This window comes from Strigops habroptila, chromosome 8 (assembly GCF_004027225.2).
Source record: "Strigops habroptila isolate Jane chromosome 8, bStrHab1.2.pri, whole genome shotgun sequence".
Taxonomy (NCBI): domain Eukaryota; kingdom Metazoa; phylum Chordata; class Aves; order Psittaciformes; family Psittacidae; genus Strigops; species Strigops habroptila.
Genome location: NC_044284.2, coordinates 53748511 through 53757475, shown reverse-complemented (window position 1 = coordinate 53757475; position 8965 = coordinate 53748511).

Genomic DNA, 8965 nt, shown 5'->3' with positions numbered 1-8965 from the left:
GGAATTATCAGATTGCACACAAAGAGGCGAACCTGAAGAGACTTGTGCCAGGAATGCCTGGAGTGAGACAGGCTGACGGCTGACAGCAGCACCCTCCCTCTGCGGCAGGCATTGCAGTGAGCTTATGGCAAAGAGCAGAAGAGGCACATTCATCTCAGCCCCTGCTGCCTCCACACACCAGTGGAAGCTTGGTGTCCCAGTTCTCAGCTTGTGTTGTCATCTCCAGCCACCTATGGAGGCTAATGAACCACATGGACTTTGCTGTGACACATCAAAGGGTTATATCAACCTCCACCCCCCCTGCTAAGCAGATTCAGCAGAGGTGTCCCAAACCCCACTGAGAACCCAGCCAGCGTCTCCAAGGCAATAAAGGACAGGTAACCATTGCCTCTTTGGTGCACGTCTTCACTTCCCAAGGTTGCAAAAGATCCTCTTCACCTGCACTGTATCTCTAGGTTTTGCTTGTAAGTGGCTATTTCAGCGCATATATGACTGAGGAAAGCATCTCAGCCACCAGGATGATTTGTGGGGAGAGATTATCTGAACAGATCAATATTCAAGTATAACTATATAGAGCTTTGGCTCCCCAGGCAAAACCAGGTTAAGATGCTACATGCTACAGTTCACTGCTGCACCTCCAACAGGTATTCGTTTTTGACTCAAACCACTTGGTTATCCAGCTAACCACTAACTGCTGGATAAAACAGTTACAAATGCACAGCATAGGGGATGGGGAACTGTGGCATAGCTGGAGGAGCAGTTGGGCCAGGAAAAGCTCATTTTCAGCCAAAGTGAGTGAATCATCTATGACTTCACCAAAATTGAGTTGACACCATCAGCTGCCCATCCTGCAGCAAACATCCAAAGTGATATCTCATGTTGCAAGAAACCTCCAGAAAGCAAACAGACAACAAAACCCTGTAGAATGTTAAGGATGCTGACCATCCATCACCTGCAGGGCTACAGCATTTCCTCAAGAAGCTTCTCCTCCATGATGTCCATCATGGGGACATCCCACAGCCAGTTAACAATACCCAAAATCATCATTGTTTTGTTCTTTCAACTTTCAAGGCATGCTAACAATTTGAAAACAAAGAAACAAGACACTGTCTGTAAACATCTCCAATATTTCAAGTTCAACTTTGTTTCAAGTTCAACTTAGTTTCAACATCCTTAGAACAGTACTTTTTCAACAATTCAACCATTAATCTTTTTCAGATCCACTCAGGACCTTATCTAGATGCAACATTTCTTGATCTCAAAGCCAAGGAGAAAATAGGCATTTTTTTTCTGCTCCTATGAGACAATACTGTCGCAACGTTCGTTGCCACTTCCGACCCAGGCTATCAATACAGATATTAGGCTTTCCTCACATTGCAACACAGCCTAAAATATCTGATTCTCAGTTTCATCCCATTACATCATGCTCTCAAGATCCTAAAAGAAACCCCCAAAAACCAACAAATAAACCAAAACCCCAGCCACTTAACCAAAAATCCACTTCTTGATGAGGACTGTGAGAAACTCACTCTCCCAGACTGCCCCAGAGAAGTCCCACAAGCTGCTGCCATCAGTTCCTTGCACTGCTGGAGATAGCTGCAGCCACTGGAGAAGGGGAATAACCCACCCAAATACCCACTCTTTAGCCTAACTCATTATCATTTGACCATCAGAGCCCTTACTCAATCCTACAGCAGCTTACGTGTAGGTGCCGCTCCATCTTCTCCCCTCACCTCTCTTCATGAGTTTCAGCTGAATCAAGATCCACTCTCCCACAAAGGCACTGGAGCTAGTCCTGATACATTGCAGTGATAGAGAAACTTTGGCCAAACATCAGTTCCCTTCCCTTTCCCAAAAGATGTCATTCCCCCTTCTGGAGCATAGCATGATGGATGTTTTCACCACTATCAACAAACACAACACACAACACAACACAAATGCTCTCACAGCTTATAAAGCATGTGCCTCCCCTCTCCTCCTGCCTTGCCTGCTTGAATTCAGAGATGGCCAACAACTATTAAACACATCAATGTAAATGTTAGTAGATTGCTTTTAATAGGAAACAAAAATGTTTTGAGCAAAGCTAATTGCCGGGAAATAAGGTCGTTCCAATATTTCAGCGGGGGGTTATAAATCTCTTGGTTCCCGCCTCCTTCCAGCATTAAGGTTTTACAGATGTTGCTTGTCAGAATGAGAAGAATGATTTCAGATGCTTGTTTCCACTTCATATTTTAAAACAGGCATAAATGCAAGCAGCAAATCACCGGGTGAGTTTTCTGTCTACAAGAAAACATACACAAATCTCAACAAACACAATACAGAAAATCTGCATCGGGGCTCCTAAAATCTTAGAATACTAAAAAATACTTAACACACCGACAACTGACAAATGTTCACATGTAATTCAAGTTGGCTTGTTGCACTGACTGCCAAAATGCTTCTTCCAGTCCTCTGCTTCTTTTTACCCTTCTCCACCACCAAATGTTCAGTGTACATGAAGGGATCCTCTAGCATTACAATCAGGATGATGAGGAGAAAAAGGGGCTGAGCAGGCATGGAGGAGAGAGCTGTTCTCTGCAAAAGCGAGGCTTCAACCCAAATCCAAATGTTAAGAGGGCACGGAGAGGGAAGAAAGCCTCTAGTAAGCACAAGAGGATGGTTAGGGAAGAGAAAGAGACCTGGTGGTTGCTTCTAAGTTGGCTGGACAGAGAAATTCATGCACCCTTTGCATGGGAAATACCCCTCAGCAAAAGGACTGGCTCAGCTCCTTTCCTCTTACACAGAATGGCTATTGAGCTCTTGGGATTAGGGTGAAGCTCCCTTCCCAGCCCTGTGCTAGCATCCCATGGTACATACTGTACATGGACGCACAGTGTGCTCGTGTTGAAAACCTTTCTTCAAGCACAAAAATCTTGTAAAGAAAAATGTGAGAAACGCCTACCCAAATAAATCAGTCAGCTGCACAGTTCTGTCCCTGGGAAAACAGAGGAAGCATGGAGACGACCAAAGGCCGACTGTCACAGAGCAGGGGTTAGTCCCTGCCTGAAGGTGCCCATCAAGTTTCTTGTCGTTGTCTTAATTGGAATAACACAGGCATTAACAGGAGGATTACACTAGGGTTCCTGCTTAGCACCACCACAAGCTCTGTCACCTACCCAGCCAAGCTGGTGTCCATGCTGTCAGCAGTGTCTGCATCCAGGCACTAGCCACAAACGAGGACTTGAGCAGGCTTCAGATGCCCATATCCAGAATTGCCACCACAAAAGCCAAGGTAGCTCAAATCGTGATGGGGACACGTACACACAAGCACACCAATTTGCTCAGCTTTAGCTCAATAAGCTGATTTAACATTCATGGGTGTCTCTGTCACACACTGCAGCCTGTTAATGTGACCATTTTTTTCCAGCAAAGCATAACCCTTTCATTCTCCTTTAACTTCACTCACCCTTAACGCCATCCGAAAGAGGGGAGGGCTCTGCTTCCCTCATACCCACCACCCCAGCGACCTCACTGAGGCTCAGTGACATCCTTCCCAAGGCACCAGGCTTGCTCCAAACACGCCTGATACAAGCCAAGGGACCAGGACCTCTCACAGGAGACATTTGGGCTGCTGTATTTTTCCAATCCAGCAGAAGTTGTGCCTCTCCTGCTGAGAAGCCTGGAGCCAACTCTGAAGATGATGGGTCTGTTCCAGATTTACATTATTTTTCCTTAAGCTCAGAGATCACCACTGAACTGTCTCTCATCCCGCTTTTGGAACCTTCTTGCATTTTAAACTGCAATCATACTCCCTCCACCCTTCCCACTCCACAAAAAAACCCAAACAAACCCAACCCCAAACATATCCAGGCAAGAGAGCATTCAGTTCAGCTTCTCTTACATTCCCAGGACAGCAGTGCGACTTCTCCAACCACGGTGGGGTTACACTTTGGATCAGATTTCCACAAGACCCAAGTGGCACCCCTAAAAAATAAGCCAAGCCAGAAGTAAGCCACTGGGACAGAAAAGCTGAAAGTCCAACATCTCTTACTCAAGTAGAGTGACTCATGTCTCAGAAACCAGACAACCACCACATATGAAGAAACAGGTACATGTCCATCTTAAATCTCCTGATACTTATACCTGGCTGGACCCTGTCAAGGAGGTGGCTGTATTCACGCAGCCCATGTGCTGTGCATCTCATTTCCCACCATATGGGCTACTCTGCAAGACCCAAAAGTGGGAATTATGTTTAGGCCAGCTGGAGCTGGGACCAATACCTGCATTTGGAGAAGATAAAGATGCTGGGATGGCTCATTTTAGGATCAGCCTGTTAAATCACAGAGGCGTGGCATCCCCAGGTACCCCGGCATCATGGGTCAGCATCTCCAGAGCCTTGGGCTTAGGAAACCCATTTGGAAGGACAAGCCCCACCACCTCCACACATGGGATCATGCCAGCTCCCTACAAGAGGTGGCAGTGCTTCCAGGTGTGCACACTGGGGTGCCTGTTTCAGGAAGGCTCCTCCACTCCAGCTATAAATACCAGCCCCAACCACACATTCCCCAGCAGCTCGCTGCATTCTTCCAGCAGATATGCCAAGACAAGCCAACGTGAGGCTCCGTAATCGGCAGCTTGTTGGTCTCCCGGGGCCGTTGAAAGCCCAGATTAGACTTTACAGCTGACTCGAACGCACAAGCAACCAAGCTCTGTCAGGGCCACAAGCAACAGTGGAATGATTTAAGAGATGAGCCCTTGAAGTTGCCAATTATTTATCTATTTGATGACTCAGACAAGCAGTTTTACTGTCCAAAACCTTGGGGGAAAACATGTGGAACTAATCAGGCTACAGTGAAAAAAAATAAACATCAAATTAATACAAAACAAATTGGACAACACACACAATACTAAACGTGTATTTTCCTTTCAAATAGGCACTGTATCTGAGACGCTTTTTCTCGCTTGTTTATTATTCTCGATTTTAAAGGGCAACACATGGCAGCAGAAGTCATTTCTGCAAGCACAACAAAACATAATCTCTTCACAAAGAAAGGCAACGGCTGTTTATTCAGCAGGTCCCTTCTATTCACGACGTTGCCATCTGAAAATAAGAATGTGATTGAAAATAATAATAAGCCAGTGCATTTTTGTGATTACCCTAGAAATACACCAATTTCAGTGCTAAACCAACCAATACAAACAAGGTTTTGTGCCATCAGGTACTATAAGTGAGTTGCCTGTTAATGTAGACTAAAGAGGGAAGCAAGATGCTTTGGTAGTTTAACACTGGCTGGGAGATTTGGGGTCCTCTGTCTTTCACGTCCAAGGACTCTTGGGAAAGTCACTTCAGCTCAACTCATCAGGAGCTGGATGCCTAACTCCCACAGAGATGCACATTTTGGGATGTCATGGGATTTGGGACCACCACATAGCGATGTTCAGAGCCCTCACTCTTGCCCAGCTAGGATCCATGTCATGTTAATCTCTAATTTCCAAGGTTCATATGGATAAAACCTGAAACTTATCTTAAAAACTAAAGATCCTGCTGGAATTTCATTCTTGGAGAGGGAGACTCAAGTACCAACCCCATTAAAACAATATGCTTAGAAACAGGTCTGAAAACCATTACACCCAGTGTCACAAAGGACATAGATAAAGCTGAACCAGCAAACCCAGACTCAGCCAAGCCAGCACTCAGCCTCGCGCCAGCTCTCCTCTGACCCCTCGCATCCCTCTCCAGTACTAGCAAGCACAGCCCCTCTCCCACCAGGCACCACCCCTCCTTAGGACCCCAGTGCTTGACTCTAAGCCAGAGGCTCCTGCTTGCCTGCCCATTTCGCTGCCTCCTCCTCCACATGCAGCCTCCCAGATAACATCAGGCCAAGACGATTATGTCCTCCCTGGGCCAGCAAACCTGATTTTCTGAATGACCTACCCAGATCACTTATCATCAGCCTCACACATCGGTTGGTGCCAGGGCTCTTCCTCTACACAAGTCGCCAGGTATTGTCCTGGAGCCAGACTGTTTCCCCCTCCTTGTGTTCACTGAAAGGCTATGTCATTGCTGGAGCCATTCACTTCATGTACGCTCTAGCGATTCATATTGCCACCCCAGCATCAGGTCATTCTGAAACTTGCCCTTCCACCATGCCCTTCCTGTTTGCCTTCTCTTCACCTGACTTGCTTAAAGACATTCCCATCAAGTAGGCTGTGGTTTGGGGCCAAAAAAGGAAAAGACCACATGATAGCAGGGAAAGGTACCTGCTGTGAGACCTTATTTCATCCCTGGCAGAGGGATTATGTCTCACCTGAGATATATGTCTCCCCATTGGATCAGCCCAGTGCCCTCCAGCCAGGGCTCAGCAATGGACATCCCACTGCTGTTCATCCCCAACAGCTTCCTGGCAGCTGCTGGTGGGTTTGTGTTACTTACAATGGGTATTTCAAGCAGTTTCATGGTTGTGTTTTCTGATAGAGAGCACCAAGAACCTGATTTCTACCTGCGTTATCCAGCCCACAGCCACGTTCTCACCCAGGAGGTGAGGGGCAACCTCAGGGGCTCCTCTTAACCACAGTGCAAGGGAGACCTGCAGCCATCCCGGATGCCTATAGTTCCTCTTGCCCAATTTAAAAGACTACAATTGCCTCAGCAACAGCTCTATTCACAGCTCTGCAGACCCTGCCATCTTCCCCACTTTCACTAAAACAAACCTATCATCAGGAATGCACCTTCACTTAAGTCAGAAAGCAGAGGAGACCCGGCAAACACTAAAGAGCAAGCAAAAGCACACCTTTAAACAGAGCAATGGCCTCATGCAGCATGCCAGAGACTTTTTCTTAAAGGAGAGACACAGCTGGCTTTCAGGCTGACTTAAAAGATTGAGCAGCATGATGACAGCTCCCATTTCAGGGGAGAAAGGCAGAGGGAGAGGGGATTTGGATTCAGACTAAACCCTTATGGCAGGTACCCATCAACATGCATCCCAAGGTCATATGTGGCAAGCAGCTTCTTTAAAATAATAGGAAGCTTGGGGCTTCATTTACCTCCAGAAAGGCTTTTTCACTCTGCTGGTGGTGGGTTCACCCCCAGGGGCCTCACCCTAAAGCAGCAGGGTTTGGGGACTGCCAGTGTCAGTGTGGAGAGGTGGGGCTTGCAGAGCTCATACAAGGGTCCCATGTCTCCATCACACACACCATTACAGGCTTAAAAGCACAAAGGATCAAGCCCAGGATTGCAAGTTTGCTGGGGAATGGAGCGTCTGCAGCAGCAGAGTGGGGAGCCAGCAGATCCACAGCAACAACTCAGCACCCTGGCAAAGAGTTCTCATTTCTATCATGCCTCTCAGATGTTAAAAACACCTTTTTGAAGCCAAAAAGCCAAAATGGCATCATCTGCACATGAGAAAATGGTCAGGGCTGTGCTGCTGCGGTCAGGGGACAATATAGGGTCATGATCTTTCTGTCTCACCTCCATTGCCCGCAGAGGAGGGGTCAGGGTTTGCTCACGCAGCTCATTTGCCCATTGCTTAGAGCTTGTTTTGACTTACAACCAGACTAACTATCCCAGCTCCTCAGCATCACACATACTGATCTGCAGGCTGAACCCTGGCAGGCAGAACTTGTCACTGGTCTGATAAACCAGGGAAGCTCCTCCAGCAAGTGAGGTTCACTGACGTGCTGCAGGTGTATGGCAACTGATTTAACCGTCAGATTTCCCTTTCGCCTCTCATCCTTCTCTCATTTCCCAGCTTAAGTTTAAAGTCTGCAGTACAGAAATAGCATGGGAAGTTTTCCCAGGTACTACACAGTAAGCAGAGCTAGCAGCACTTCCTTAAGGCTTTCAGTATGGGAGTTAGGGGGAGTTGGGTGGGATCTTTAATTTTCCTTTAAATAAAGCTCCAAGAGATGATACAGAAATCTGAGTCTGCTTTAAGAAGGAAAAGCAGCTTTCCACCTCCTTGTGGTTATGGGATAGCAACAAATAAACCAAAAAAAGGGAAATCAGAAAGCAAAGGGAAAAAAATTACAAGCTTCAGATACTTTCTAACCAAACATAAAGCTCTCTGAGTGTCTGGCAGGCTTCCAGTCACACAGGCTTTGGGGTATCAAAGTCCCCCTGAGTAATAACAAACTCCTCAGCAGCTTGGAAGTTTTGGGCAATTGCTGGTGGGGAAAGGGACCAGCAGCACAGGAAAGACCTGTGCCAGAAGATGACTTCTGCCCAAGGATCCCAAGGTTTTGTACTCAGGTCCCCACTTTGCCTCTAGTGACACCAGGTGAAATACAAGGAAGCCACTCAGCCACATGTCCTTCACACTGCTCAATAACACCCCCAGCATCTTCCAGTCACCCAGTCCCTTTCAGATAGTCCAAGGAGATGGCAACTTTGCTCCTGAACAAACCAGTGCCATAATAACTTCGAATCAAGCTCTTACCTCTGCTCTTTCCCTGGATCCTAAAGCAGAGGCTACAGGACCACTGCTTCCTATCCTGGGCTCCCATCAGCAATTATGCACTAGCTTCTGGGGACCAGCAGGAGCCTAGTTAGCAAATGCCTGTTCTCACCCACCTGAGCTGGGTTCCTCAATTAGGCCAATTAGTAGCACATGAGGATTACTCTGCGTTTGTAGCAAGGACTGTCACTTGTGGGTGTTTGGCAAAGACCTTACTTGTTTCTGTGACCTTCAGCATCCCCTTGGCTGTTTGGGGTGGGCTCTAATCTCCCCAAATTTATCTTTTTTGCCCCAGAGCTCATGTTTTCATGGGACTGTGCAGTTTGGAGAGGGGACAGCAGGGTAGATAAGGCAGGAGTTAATGAATGGCTTGTGATGGAAGAATAACAACAAAGCTAATTAAAGCTCTTCGTATGCCTCCTGTCTTTAGCTGCTGTGGTGACCCTCTGCCTCCTCAGACAGTAGAAATCTACCTGCTCTCCCAAAGGGACTCAAAATCTCCCTTCTCCAGAGTAATCCCTACCACAGTGTCA